A 15,939-nucleotide genomic window follows, 5' to 3' on the forward strand; every position below is an offset into this window, starting at 1 on the left:
CTTTTACTGCAAAGTACAACGATGTTTTTTGTTGAAATCTATCTAGACATTGATAAATACCAGCCGAAACTCTGCTGCCGCTTTTGATAATTTATGGTTGGGCATTCTTACCTTTTCTTACCCGCTTTTTACAAATTATGATCTTACATTCACACCTACTTGCAGTCGAACAACTTCTCATCCACTTATGATCATGTGCGGTTGGGCTTTCGCACCTTTTCTTACCCATTTTTCAGTAATTATGGGTGGACATTCAGACCTTCTTGCAGCCGAAAACCTCCGCTCCTCTTTTGATCATACATTGTCGGGCATTGACACCTTGTCTTACCCGCTTTTTACAAACTTTAGTCGGACATTCAAACCTTCTTGCAGCTGAACCGCCTCCGCTCCCTGTTTTGATCATATATGGTCTGGTAATAGTACCTTTTCTTACCCGTTTGTGAGTAATTATGGCTGGACATTCACACCTTCTTGCAGCCGAACACAACCTCTCCCGCTTTTGATGATATATGGTCCGGCATTCTAGTCTTTTCTATCACATTTTTCAGCAATTATGATCTGATATTCACACCTACTTGCAGTCGAACAGCTCTGCTCCCGGTTTTGATTATGTTCGGTTGGATATTCAAACCTTTTCTTAACTGCTTTTTACAAACTTTGGTCGGACGTTCACACCTTCTTGCAGCCGAACACCCCCGCTTCCGCTTTTGATGGTATATATTCGGGTATTCGAACCTTCTCTTACCCGCTTTTTACAAACCATGGTTGGACTTTCATACCTTCTTGTAGCTGAACAACTCCACTCCTAATTTTGATGATTTATAGTTGGACATTCGCATCTTTTCCTATCCATTTTTCAGTAATTATGGGTGGATATTCACATCTTCTTGCAGCTGAACACCTCCTCTCCCGCTAATGATCATGTAAGGTTTGATATTCGAAAATTTTCTTTCATGTTTTAAAGCAATTATTAATGGACATTCAAACCTACTTGCAGCCGAACACCACCTCTCCCGCTTTTGATGATGTATGGACCGGCATTCTTACCTTTTCTAACACATTTTTCAGCAATTATGGTCGGAGATTCACACTTACTCACAGCCGAACAACTCCGCTACGGAATTTGATGGTGTATAGTCGGGCATTCTCACCCTTTCTCATCAGCTTTTTGCAAATTATGATCTGACATTCACACCTACTTGCAGTCGAACAGCTCTGCTCCCGCTTTTGATTATGTATGGTTGGATATTCGAACCTTTTCTTAACTGCTTTTTACAAACTTTGGTTGTACGTTCACACCTTCTTGTAGCTGAACACATGCACTCCTGCTTTTGATGATGTATGGTTGGGCATTCGCACCTTTTTTTTACCCATTTTTCAGGTATTATGGGTGGACATTCACACCTTCTTGCAGCTGAACACCTCCTCTCCCACTTATGATCATGTGTGGTTTGATTTTCGAAAATTTTCTTTCATGTTTTCTAGCAATTATTGATGGACATTTAGACCTTCTTTCAGCTGAACACCACCTCTCCCGATTTTGATTATGTATGGACCGGCATTTTTACCTTTTCTAACACATTTTTCAGCAATTATGGTTGGAGATTCACACCTACTCACAGCCGAACAACTCCGCTACCGCATTTGATGGTGTATAGTCGGGCATTCTCACCCTTTCTCATCAGCTTTTTGCTAATTATGATCTGACATTCACACCTACTTTCAGTCGAACAGCTCTGCTCCCGCTTTTGATTATGTTTGGTTAGATATTCGAACCTTTTCTTAACTGCTTTTTACAAACTTTGGTTGGACGTTCACAATATCTTGCAGCCGAACACCTCCGCTTCCGCTTTTGATGGTGTATATTCGGGCATACGAACCTTTTCTTACCCGCTTTTTACAAACCAAGGTCTTTCACACCTTCTCTTAGCTGAACAACTCCGCTCCCTCTTTTGATTGTGTACAGTCGGGTAATTTAACCTTTTCTTACCCGCTTTTTACCATCTATGGTCGGACATTCACACCGTCTTACAGCGGAACACCTCCGCTCCCTCTTTTGATGATGTATGGTTAGGCATTCGCACCTTTTCTTATCCATTTTTCAGTAATTATGGGTAGACATTCACACCTTCTTGCAGCTGAACACCTCCTCTCCCGCTTATGATCATGTGCAGTTTGATATTTGAAAATTTTCTTTCATGTTTTCTAGCAATTATTGATGGACATTCAGACCGTCTTGCAGCTGAACACCTCCGCTTCCACTTTTGATGGTGTATAGTCGGGCTTTCGAGCCTTTTCTTCCCCGGTTTTTACAAATTATGGTTGGACATTCAGACCTTCTTGCAGCCGAAAACTTCCACTCCCTCTTTTGATCATACATTGTCGGGCATTCGCACCTTTTCTTACCCGGTTTTTACAAACCATGGTCGGACTTTCACACCTTTTAGTAGCCGAACAACTCCGCTCCCGCTATTGATTATGTACAGTCGGGTATTTTAACCTTTTCTTACCCGCTTTTTACCAACTATGGTTGGACATTCACACCTTCTTACAGCAGAACACCTCCGCTCCCTGTTTTGATTATGTATGGTTTGACATTCGCACCTTCTCTCACCCGCCTTTTACTATGGTCGGCCATTCACAGCTTCCTCTCCACCATACTTGTATGGTGGGATATTCACACCCACTTGCATCCGAAGACCTCCGCCCCCACTTTTGTTGATATTTAGTCGGTCATTCGCACCTTACCCGCTTTTGGCAAACTATGGCCTTCTTGCAGCCAAACACCTCTGATCTCGCTTTTGATGATGTAAGGTTGGGCATTCAGACCTTGCTTCACCTGCTTTTCACCAAATATAGTCGGACATTCACACCCACTTGCATCCGAAGACCTCCGCCCCAAATTTTGTTGATATTTAGTCGGACATTCGCACCTTACCCGCTTTTGGCAAACTATGGCCTTCTTGCAGCCAAACACCTCTGATCTCGCTTTTGATGATGTAAGGTTGGGCATTCAGACCTTGCTTCACCTGCTTTTCACCAAATATAGTCGGACATTCACACCTTCTTGCAGCCGAACACTTCCGCTCCACCTTTTAGTGTTCTATCACACCTTTTTTTCACCGCATTTTATACATTATGGTTGGAAATTTTCAACCACTCTCATCCGAAGACCTCTCCTCCCGCTTTTGTTAATATATTTGAACTTTAGTCGGACATTCAAACCTTCTTGCAGCTGAACCACCTCCGCTCCCTGTTTTGATCATATATGGTCTGGCAATACTACCTTTTCTTACCCGTTTGTGAGTAATTATGGCTGGACATTCACACCTACTTGCAGCCGAACACAACCTCTCTCGCTTTTGATGATGTATGGACCGGCATTCTTACCTTTTCTAACACATTTTTCAGCAATTATGGTCGGAGATTCACACCTACTCACAGCCGAACAACTCCGCTCCCGCATTTGATGGTGTATAGTCGGGCATTCTCACCCTTTCTCATCAGCTTTTTGCAAATTATGATCTGACATTCACACCTACTTGCAGTCGAACAGCTCTGCTCCCGCTTTTGATTATGTATGGTTGGATATTTGAACCTTTTCTTAACTGCTTTTTACAAACTTTGGTTGGACGTTCACACCTTCTTGTAGCCGAACACATGCACTCCTGCTTTTGATGATGTATGGTTGGGCATTCGCACCTTTTTTTTACCCATTTTTCAGGTATTATGGGTGGACATTCACACCTTCTTGCAGCTGAACACCTCCTCTCCCACTTATGATCATGTGTGGTTTGATTTTCGAAAATTTTCTTTCATGTTTTCTAGCAATTATTGATGGACATTTAGACCTTCTTGCAGCTGAACACCACCTCTCCCGATTTTGATGATGTATGGACCGGCATTTTTACCTTTTCTAACACATTTTTCAGCAATTATGGTTGGAGATTCACACCTACTCACAGCCGAACAACTCCGCTCCCGCATTTGATGATGTAAAGTCGGGCATTCTCACCCTTTCTCATCAGCTTTTTGCAAATTATGATCTGACATTCACACCTACTTGCAGTCGAAAAGCTCTGCTCCCGCTTTTGATTATGTTTGGTTGGATATTCGAACCTTTTCTTAACTGCTTTTTACATATTTTGGTTGGACGTTCACACCTTTTTGTAGCCGAACACTTCCACTCCTGCTTTTGATGATGTATGGTTGGGCATTCACACCTTTTTTTTGCCCATTTTTCAGGAATTATTGGTGGACATTCACACCTTGCAGCTGAACACCTCCTATCCCACTTATGATCATGTGTGGTTTGATTTTCGAAAATTTTCTTTCATGTTTTCTAGCAATTATTGATGGACATGTAGACCTTCTTGCAGCTGAACACCTCCGCTCCCGCTTTTGATCATACATTGTCAGGCATTCGCACCTTGTCTTACCCACTTTTTACAAACTTTAGTCGAACAGTCACACCTACTTGCAGCCGAACACAACCTCTCTCGCTTTTGATGATGTATGGACCGGCATTCTTACCTTTTCTAACACATTTTTCAGCAATTATGGTCGGAGATTCACACCTACTCACAGCCGAACAACTCCGCTCCCGCATTTGATGGTGTATAGTCGGGCATTTTCACCCTTTCTCATCAGCTTTTTGCAAATTATGATCTGACATTCACACCTACTTGCAGTCGAACAGCTCTGCTCCCGCTTTTGATTATGTTTTGTTGGATATTCGAACCTTTTCTTAACTGCTTTTTACAAACTTTGGTTGGACGTTCACACCTTCTTGTAGCCGAACACATGCACTCCTGCTTTTGATGATGTATGGTTGGGCATTCGCACCTTTTTTTTACCCATTTTTCAGGTATTATGGGTGGACATTCACACCTTCTTGCAGCTGAACACCTCCCCTCCCACTTATGATCATGTGTGGTTTGATTTTCGAAAATTTTCTTTCGTGTTTTCTAGCAATTATTGATGGACATTTAGACCTTCTTGCAGCTGAACACCACCTCTCCCGATTTTGATGATGTATGGACCGGCATTTTTACCTTTTCTAACACATTTTTCAGCAATTATGGTTGGAGATTCACACCTACTCACAGCCGAACAACTCCGCTACCGCATTTGATGGTGTATAGTCGGGCATTCTCACCCTTTCTCATCAGCTTTTTGCAAATTATGATCTGACATTCACACCTACTTCCAGTCGAACAGCTCTGCTCCCGCTTTTGATTATGTTTGGTTAGATATTCGAACCTTTTCTTAACTGCTTTTTACAAACTTTGGTCGGACGTTCACAATATCTTGCAGCCGAACACCTCCGCTCCCGCTTTTGATGGTGTATATTCGGGCATACGAACCTTTTCTTACCCGCTTTTTTACAAACCAAGGTCGGACTTTCACACCTTCTCTTAGCTGAACAACTCCGCTCCCTCTTTTGATTGTGTACAGTCGGGTAATTTAACCTTTTCTTACCCGCTTTTTACCATCTATGGTCGGACATTCACACCGTCTTACAGCGGAACACCTCCGCTCCCTCTTTTGATGATGTATGGTTAGGCATTCGCACCTTTTCTTACCCATTTTTCAGTAATTATGGGTAGACATTCACACCTTCTTGCAGCTGAACACCTCCTCTCCCGCTTATGATCATGTGCAGTTTGATATTCGAAAATTTTCTTTCATGTTTTCTAGCAATTATTGATGGACATTCAGACCGTCTTGCAGCTGAACACCTCCGCTCCCACTTTTGATGGTGTATAGTCGGGCTTTCGAGCCTTTTCTTCCCCGGTTTTTACAAATTATGGTTGGACATTCAGACCTTCTTGCAGCCGAAAACCTCCACTCCCTCTTTTGATCATACATTGTCGGGCATTCGCACCTTTTCTTACCCGCTTTTTACAAACCATGGTCGGACTTTCACACCTTTTAGTAGCCGAACAACTCCACTCCCGCTATTGATTGTGTACAGTCGGGTATTTTAACCTTTTCTTACCCGCTTTTTACCAACTATGGTTGGACATTCACACCTTCTTACAGCAGAACACCTCCGCTCCCTGTTTTGATTATGTATGGTTTGACATTCGCACCTTCTCTCACCCGCCTTTTACTATGGTCGGCCATTCACAGCTTCCTCTCCACCATACTTGTATGGTGGGATATTCACACCCACCTGCATCCGAAGACCTCCGCCCCCACTTTTGTTGATATTTAGTCGGTCATTCGCACCTTACCCGCTTTTGGCAAACTATGGCCTTCTTGCAGCCAAACACCTCTGATCTCGCTTTTGATGATGTAAGGTTGGGCATTCAGACCTTGCTTCACCTGCTTTTCACCAAATATAGTCGGACAGTCACACCCACTTGCATCCGAAGACCTCCGCCCCAAATTTTGTTGATATTTAGTCGGACATTCGCACCTTACCCGCTTTTGGCAAACTATGGCCTTCTTGCAGCCAAACACCTCTGATCTCGCTTTTGATGATGTAAGGTTGGGCATTCAGACCTTGCTTCACCTGCTTTTCACCAAATATAGTCGGACATTCACACCTTCTTGCAGCCGAACACTTCCGCTTTTAGTGTTCTATGAGGCATTCACATATTTTCTTTCACCGTATTTTATAGATTATGGTTGGAAATTCTCACCCACTCTCATCCGAAGACCTCTCCTCCCGCTTTTGTTAATATATAGTCGGGCATTCGAACCTTTTCTTACCCGCTTTTTACAAATTATGGTCGAACATTCACACCTACTTGCAGCTGAATACTTCCGCTCCACCTTTTAGGTATGTATGGTTGGCATTTGCACTTCTTTTTATACTGATTGCTGAAGATTAAGTTGTTCTTTCTCAAACTACAATTTTTTTTTAATTGTTGAAACTTGATTTGAAGTGGATAGATAAGGAGGACAAACAGTTTTAAGTCAGGCTGATAGAAGGAATTAATTTTATAGCAAAATCTGTATTTCGTCATATGTCGAGAGATGCTTATTGCTGAAGAAGTTCTTTCTCATTCTACAAAGTACAACGTTGTTTATCGTTGAAACTTGATTAGACATGAATAAATATGAAGGACAAAGCAGTCTTAACTTGGTTTGAGTTAATGAATTCGTTTTATAGGAGAATCCGAATTCGTGCATAACTCATAAAATAGAGCTTATTTTCGGATTCCTGAAGAATGAGTCTGGTTCTTTCTCATAATACAAAGTTTGTTGTTTATTGTTGAAACTTCATCAGAAGTGAAGAAATAAATGAATGCCTATCAACAAATGTGGGATCTAAACTCTACTGCTTCCTCTAAAATAATTTCCTTTCTCAATTTAGAAATGTGTGTGTGTAAGTCACAACACCCGTGACACCAAAACGGCTTTCTTTTCTCTACACTCTGCACTATGAGCACACACACCAAATCAGAAAGGCTTTTTTCTCTCTTTTCTACATTATGGACTGTGGGGACACAAAACCGCTCTCTCTCTTTTTTTTTTTTTATCGTGTGCCAGGGCGTTGTCTCACGTATTAGATTATGCTTAAGATACGAATGGGTTTCTCAGTCACATCAGAATCCATACATACTGATCCTCCCGTAATAAAATGGTCGGATCTTATCAAACACACTTTGTTTCTTGTGACAATCAAGTCAGCGAAACAGCGTATACACGTCAAGACACTGAATCAAGTTTGCCACAAGAACTCATAAGTTTGGCAGTATTGCTCTGCCGTCAGCAATCATACACCCATTTTATTTTCGTGAGACATGTGCAAGCACCTGTTCATCTACTGTTCTATCACTATGAATTAGTGATCTATTATCAATAAGGATACTTCTACAACTACTATCAAAGTATGTCCGGACTTCTTATGTTGTCAGTTGCTATATATGAATAAGTGGGTAGCTACTGACAAGCATTAAGCATGTCACACAGCCCAAACATATAACATTTCAGGACACACCACACAGTTAACAACCACAGTGAAGCGTGTCAAAGCCCAAACATGTAACATTCAACAGGACACTTACACAACACATTCAAATCAAACAGTCAGACAACATACAAGAACATATACCCCAGCCGGCATTGCTCCCTGCCTATTTTCGTACAGCACACTATGTGTGCGCACACCTTTATTCACAAACTCTTCAACTTATACTCTTTTACCGAAGCTGCCACAGCTCGATTGGCCGAATACCCTTTGATCCTATTTCGGTGAATTTGACATCTGCCTTACATATAACAGATTAGCGGTTTAGCAGTTTTAATTTAGTTTGAGTGAAGGAATTCATTTTATAGCAAAATCCGAAATCGTGAAGAACTCATGAAAGTAAGCTTATTCTCGGATTCCTGAAACTTTAGATTTGCTCTTTCTTTTACTGCAAAGTACAACGTTGTTTTTTTTGTTTAAATCTTTCTAGACATGGTAAATATTAAGGACAAAGCAGTTTTCACATAGTTTGAGTGAAGGAATTAATTTTATAGATAAAATCCCAAGAGTCTGCTGAGAAAAGAGAGTGAATGCGAAGTAGACTTTAACACGGCTATGGGAGCGAGCCGAGTGTGGGCTAACCGGGAGAATTGCTTGAAAGAAACGCGACACCGAATGAGCGATCAGAACAAAGCCTCAATACGGGATTCTCGTGGTGTTTTTGTTGCTGCCTTGTCTTTTGCACAGAGTAAAAGACAAGGCAGCCATCGAATAGGGCCCGATTGTTCCTACTTGGTCAGCCGAGGAGCAAGGGGGGGGGGGGGGGGGGGGGGGGGCAAGCGTCTCAACCAAGCAAAGCTCACCATGGGGAAGGTGGCTATGCCAACTAGCCTGATGCCCTGCTCCCGCAGTGACGGATAATCGTACTCTGGTTTCTCTTCATAACTCTTTCTCATAAGTCTTTCGCCTTTTACTAAAGATTTCTGTGGAGAGCAGCACTAATGAGTTGTTTCTATTTTTGGCAGGCTTTACCTTTGCGGGTGAAGCCCTTTCTGTCTGTGCAAAAGAAATCTTCTTACTGTGCAGAGTGACTTCTCTGAGTAGAGTCGCCTTACTTGTTGCGACTGTGCCGATGTTCGAAGCTGGAGTGCAAAGTTGTTGCTTGAATGGTGCTTGCTGGAGCGTGCGGGAGTGCAAAGTTATACCATTTAAAAGGGCTGAAGAGTGCTCAGTGCAGCGGGTGGGCGACACTTTGGCCACCTTGAAAACCGAGGTTACATCCACTACCAGGGGCAGCCCAAGTTCTGCCGCAAGTGTGGTGAGCATGGACACCTGGTTGAGGCTTGTACCAAGGTGTTATGTGGGAAGAGAAGAGAAATTGGGCAAACTTTTGGAGAGTGTCCAAATGGCAGGAAATGTAATCTCTGTGGAGAATTAAATCACCTCTTCAGAGATTGCCCTAAATCTTTTGCCAACAAATTAAAGACGGTAAAGCCACAGTCAAGCCAACAAAGAGAAGGACCAAAGGTGGCAGTTGGTGAACAAAGTGAAGAGGTTGACCCAATAAATTCAAACTTCCCGCCAAAAGCTTGGATTGGAAGTGAGGAGCAAAAAGGGGAGGGGCCTGTAGAGGCCTCACCACTCAGTGTTGAAGTCTGTGAGAATTCACAGGCAGAGGGTGGAGCTACGCTAAATGAGGAGGAAGAGCAGACAGGTGAGTCTAGTGAAGATACTCACCTCCCCGAAGGTCAACAGCCGAAGAGGACGGCATCTGAGCCTCTGATTCCCCAGTGGTATCAGAGAAGAGGGGAAGGGTTAGGTCCCTTTCAGACAGTTCTTCAGTGGAAGAACCTAGAGTCTTCCCCTCCGACTCACCAAATGAGGTCTCCTTTTTTAACTTCAGCTCTGCAATCAACCCCCAGGGACTCAAAGTTAAATGCAACATTGCGTCAGAGGCCAACACCGAGAGTCCGAAAAGGAAATATAGATCACCCTACTCACTTTTCACCTAAAGAAATGAAGGAAGAGCTAGTTTCCCAAGAAATAACCTGTGTGTAATTTGTTTTGATAACTTAGAAAAACGAAAATGACATACCTACTTTCCTTTATGCTTTTAATGGTTCTCACCTTCTCAACACTAAATGTGAGAAGTGTGAAATCAAAGACAAGAGCCCAGAGTATTTTATCCTTCTTAGACTCCATAAAATCAGATGTGTTTTTAATACAAGAATGTGGACTACCTTTTTTAAAAAACCATAGACAATGGGAGGAAATGTGGCCCCATTTATCGATATGGAGTGGCTCAAATCAAAATAAAAATGATGGTGTGGCCATTCTAATTAAAAATCCGCATGTTCTGGTGAAAGGTAGCACAGTGGTGAGAGACGGACGGGCACTTTTAGCACACTTGAATTTTATGGGGCAAGACTTTAACCTCTTAAATATTTATGGTTTCAATGGAAAAAATGAAAGGTATGACCTTTTAGAAGATATACAGCTTTACATGCTAGGGCAAGTACCTTTAGTTGTAGGAGGGGATTTTAACTGTATCTTGAGCAGGAAAGATAGAAAAAGAGCAGGGGTAGATTTTAAAGTGGATAAGACTTCGATTTTATTTCAGGGCATATGCAGGGATTTTAAGCTTACTGACTGTTTTAAAACCATGCATCCCAGAGAGGAGGGCTTCACCTGGTTTAGTCATGATGGCACCAGAGCCTCTCGCATTGATTATTTCTTTACTAGAGATTGCCCACCCACTGATGTTAGATTAACCCCTGTTTTCTTTTCAGACCACCTTATGCTCTCCTGCACCCTTTCACCCCCTTCTGGTGTGACGGTAGGAAGTGGTCTGTGGAAACTCAACTGTTCCCTGTTGGAGGATGAAATCATAGTCAGTCAGTACAGGGAATGTTATAAAGAGTGGCAGACCCTTCAAGACCTCTACGAAACACATGCACAATGGTGGGAAATGGTGAAGGAAACGACCCAGACTTTTTTTAAACAGCAAGGTAAACGTAAAAAAAGGAAAGAGAATAGATGTATGATGGGACTACATAAACGCTTACAGCGCTACTTTAAACTAAATCAGTGTGGCATAGACTTTAAAGAAGAAATCAAAGATGTCAAAAAGGAAATGTCAGTTTTAGCAGAAATAAAGAGTAAAGGAATTTTTGTAAGAAGCAGGGAGCAGGAAATTGAGGAAGGTGAAAAAGAAAGAAAGTTATAAATAAAAAGGAGTGTATTCAAAATCTAAAAAGAGAAGATGGGTTTTTAACAAAATCCACACAAGAGATGATTGAAACTGTACATACCTTTTATAGTAACATGTACAAAGAGAAACCAGTGCACTTGGAAACATCGGCAGAAATCTTAAAATTCGTTGACAAAACCGTAAAAGAGAATGCACACTTGAAACAGAATTTTACTGCTTTAGAGTAAAAAAAATGCCTAACAGGTTTTAAGAGAAGTCGAGCTCCGGGTTTAGACGGGCTTCCTGCAGAATTCTATCTGACCTATTGGGACCTTTTATCATCAGACATTTTAGATGTTTTTAAAGATTTTGAAAAACTCGACCGACTGCCTGATAGTTTTAGAGTGGGACACAAAACCGCTCTCTCTCTTTTTTTTTTTTATCGTGTGCCAGGGCGTTGTCTCACGTATTAGATTATGCTTAAGATACGAATGGGTTTATCAGTCACATCAGAATCCATACATACTGATCCTCCCGTAATAAAATGGTCGGATCTTATCAAACACACTTTGTTTCTTGTGACAATCAAGTCAGCGAAACAGCGTATACACGTCAAGACACTGAATCAAGTTTGCCACAAGAACTCATAAGTTTGGCAGTATTGCTCTGCCGTCAGCAATCATACACCCATTTTATTTTCGTGAGACATGTGCAAGCACCTGTTCATCTACTGTTCTATCACTATGAATTAGTGATCTATTATCAATAAGGATACTTCTACAACTACTATCAAAGTATGTCCGGACTTCTTATGTTGTCAGTTGCTATATATGAATAAGTGGGTAGCTACTGACAAGCATTAAGCATGTCACACAGCCCAAACATATAACATTTCAGGACACACCACACAGTTAACAACCACAGTGAAGCGTGTCAAAGCCCAAACATGTAACATTCAACAGGACACTTACACAACACATTCAAATCAAACAGTCAGACAACATACAAGAACATATACCCCAGCCGGCATTGCTCCCTGCCTATTTTCGTACAGCACACTATGTGTGCGCACACCTTTATTCACAAACTCTTCAACTTATACTCTTTTACCGAAGCTGCTACAGCTCGATTGGCCGAATACCCTTTGATCCTATTTCGGTGAATTTGACATCTGCCTTACATATAACAGATTAGCGGTTTAGCAGTTTTAATTTAGTTTGAGTGAAGGAATTCATTTTATAGCAAAATCCGAAATCGTGAAGAACTCATGAAAGTAAGCTTATTCTCGGATTCCTGAAACTTTAGATTTGCTCTTTCTTTTACTGCAAAGTACAACGTTGTTTTTTTTGTTTAAATCTTTCTAGACATGGTAAATATTAAGGACAAAGCAGTTTTCACATAGTTTGAGTGAAGGAATTAATTTTATAGATAAAATCCCAAGAGTCTGCTGAGAAAAGAGAGTGAATGCGAAGTAGACTTTAACACGGCTATGGGAGCGAGCCGAGTGTGGGCTAACCGGGAGAATTGCTTGAAAGAAACGCGACACCGAATGAGCGATCAGAACAAAGCCTCAATACGGGATTCTCGTGGTGTTTTTGTTGCTGCCTTGTCTTTTGCACAGAGTAAAAGACAAGGCAGCCATCGAATAGGGCCCGATTGTTCCTACTTGGTCAGCCGAGGAGCAAGGGGGGGGGGGGGGGGGGCAAGCGTCTCCACCAAGCAAAGCTCACCATGGGGAAGGTGGCTATGCCAACTAGCCTGATGCCCTGCTCCCGCAGTGACGGATAATCGTACTCTGGTTTCTCTTCATAACTCTTTCTCATAAGTCTTTCGCCTTTTACTAAAGATTTCTGTGGAGAGCAGCACTAATGAGTTGTTTCTATTTTTGGCAGGCTTTACCTTTGCGGGTGAAGCCCTTTCTGTCTGTGCAAAAGAAATCTTCTTACTGTGCAGAGTGACTTCTCTGAGTAGAGTCGCCTTACTTGTTGCGACTGTGCCGATGTTCGAAGCTGGAGTGCAAAGTTGTTGCTTGAATGGTGCTTGCTGGAGCGTGCGGGAGTGCAAAGTTATACCATTTAAAAGGGCTGAAGAGTGCTCAGTGCAGCGGGTGGGCGACACTTTGGCCACCTTGAAAACCGAGGTTACATCCACTACCAGGGGCAGCCCAAGTTCTGCCGCAAGTGTGGTGAGCATGGACACCTGGTTGAGGCTTGTACCAAGGTGTTATGTGGGAAGAGCAGAGAAATTGGGCAAACTTTTGGAGAGTGTCCAAATGGCAGGAAATGTAATCTCTGTGGAGAATTAAATCACCTCTTCAGAGATTGCCCTAAATCTTTTGCCAACAAATTAAAGACGGTAAAGCCACAGTCAAGCCAACAAAGAGAAGGACCAAAGGTGGCAGTTGGTGAACAAAGTGAAGAGGTTGACCCAATAAATTCAAACTTCCCGCCAAAAGCTTGGATTGGAAGTGAGGAGCAAAAAGGGGAGGGGCCTGTAGAGGCCTCACCACTCAGTGTTGAAGTCTGTGAGAATTCACAGGCAGAGGGTGGAGCTACGCTAAATGAGGAGGAAGAGCAGACAGGTGAGTCTAGTGAAGATACTCACCTCCCCGAAGGTCAACAGCCGAAGAGGACGGCATCTGAGCCTCTGATTCCCCAGTGGTATCAGAGAAGAGGGGAAGGGTTAGGTCCCTTTCAGACAGTTCTTCAGTGGAAGAACCTAGAGTCTTCCCCTCCGACTCACCAAATGAGGTCTCCTTTTTAACTTCAGCTCTGCAATCAACCCCCAGGGACTCAAAGTTAAATGCAACATTGCGTCAGAGGCCAACACCGAGAGTCCGAAAAGGAAATATAGATCACCCTACTCACTTTTCACCTAAAGAAATGAAGGAAGAGCTAGTTTCCCAAGAAATAACCTGTGTGTAATTTGTTTTGATAACTTAGAAAAACGAAAATGACATACCTACTTTCCTTTATGCTTTTAATGGTTCTCACCTTCTCAACACTAAATGTGAGAAGTGTGAAATCAAAGACAAGAGCCCAGAGTATTTTATCCTTCTTAGACTCCATAAAATCAGATGTGTTTTTAATACAAGAATGTGGACTACCTTTTTTAAAAAACCATAGACAATGGGAGGAAATGTGGCCCCATTTATCGATATGGAGTGGCTCAAATCAAAATAAAAATGATGGTGTGGCCATTCTAATTAAAAATCCGCATGTTCTGGTGAAAGGTAGCACAGTGGTGAGAGACGGACGGGCACTTTTAGCACACTTGAATTTTATGGGGCAAGACTTTAACCTCTTAAATATTTATGGTTTCAATGGAAAAAATGAAAGGTATGACCTTATAGAAGATATACAGCTTTACATGCTAGGGCAAGTACCTTTAGTTGTAGGAGGGGATTTTAACTGTATCTTGAGCAGGAAAGATAGAAAAAGAGCAGGGGTAGATTTTAAAGTGGATAAGACTTCGATTTTATTTCAGGGCATATGCAGGGATTTTAAGCTTACTGACTGTTTTAAAACCATGCATCCCAGAGAGGAGGGCTTCACCTGGTTTAGTCATGATGGCACCAGAGCCTCTCGCATTGATTATTTCTTTACTAGAGATTGCCCACCCACTGATGTTAGATTAACCCCTGTTTTCTTTTCAGACCACCTTATGCTCTCCTGCACCCTTTCACCCCCTTCTGGTGTGACGGTAGGAAGTGGTCTGTGGAAACTCAACTGTTCCCTGTTGGAGGATGAAATCATAGTCAGTCAGTACAGGGAATGTTATAAAGAGTGGCAGACCCTTCAAGACCTCTACGAAACACATGCACAATGGTGGGAAATGGTGAAGGAAACGACCCAGACTTTTTTTAAACAGCAAGGTAAACGTAAAAAAAGGAAAGAGAATAGATATATGATGGGACTACATAAACGCTTACAGCGCTACTTTAAACTAAATCAGTGTGGCATAGACTTTAAAGAAGAAATCAAAGATGTCAAAAAGGAAATGTCAGTTTTAGCAGAAATAAAGAGTAAAGGAATTTTTGTAAGAAGCAGGGAGCAGGAAATTGAGGAAGGTGAAAAAGAAAGAAAGTTATAAATAAAAAGGAGTGTATTCAAAATCTAAAAAGAGAAGATGGGTTTTTAACAAAATCCACACAAGAGATGATTGAAACTGTACATACCTTTTATAGTAACATGTACAAAGAGAAACCAGTGCACTTGGAAACATCGGCAGAAATCTTAAAATTCGTTGACAAAACCGTAAAAGAGAATGCACACTTGAAACAGAATTTTACTGCTTTAGAGTAAAAAAAATGCCTAACAGGTTTTAAGAGAAGTCGAGCTCCGGGTTTAGACGGGCTTCCTGCAGAATTCTATCTGACCTATTGGGACCTTTTATCATCAGACATTTTAGATGTTTTTAAAGATTTTGAAAAACTCGACCGACTGCCTGATAGTTTTAGAGTGGGACACAAAACCGCTCTCTCTCTTTTTTTTTTTTATCGTGTGCCAGGGCGTTGTCTCACGTATTAGATTATGCTTAAGATACGAATGGGTTTATCAGTCACATCAGAATCCATACATACTGATCCTCCCGTAATAAAATGGTCGGATCTTATCAAACACACTTTGTTTCTTGTGACAATCAAGTCAGCGAAACAGCGTATACACGTCAAGACACTGAATCAAGTTTGCCACAAGAACTCATAAGTTTGGCAGTATTGCTCTGCCGTCAGCAATCATACACCCATTTTATTTTCGTGAGACATGTGCAAGCACCTGTTCATCTACTGTTCTATCACTATGAATTAGTGATCTATTATCAATAA

At 41.9% G+C, this 15,939-nt stretch overlaps 2 non-coding genes across 2 annotated transcripts; both read left to right on the forward strand.

Annotated features, from left to right (window-relative positions):
- Positions 1 to 8,847: 8,847 nt before the first annotated feature.
- LOC140285292 (U5 spliceosomal RNA) lies at positions 8,848 to 8,967 on the forward strand. Its single transcript, XR_011910386.1, has one exon. It is a non-coding gene; the product is annotated as a U5 spliceosomal RNA (small nuclear RNA).
- A 3,937-nt stretch (positions 8,968 to 12,904) lies between these two features.
- LOC140285293 (U5 spliceosomal RNA) lies at positions 12,905 to 13,024 on the forward strand. Its single transcript, XR_011910387.1, has one exon. It is a non-coding gene; the product is annotated as a U5 spliceosomal RNA (small nuclear RNA).
- Positions 13,025 to 15,939: the final 2,915 nt, after the last annotated feature.

Source organism: Leuresthes tenuis, unplaced genomic scaffold, assembly GCF_036924035.1.
Source record: "Leuresthes tenuis unplaced genomic scaffold, fLeuTen1.0.hap1 SCAF_34, whole genome shotgun sequence".
Taxonomy (NCBI): domain Eukaryota; kingdom Metazoa; phylum Chordata; class Actinopteri; order Atheriniformes; family Atherinopsidae; genus Leuresthes; species Leuresthes tenuis.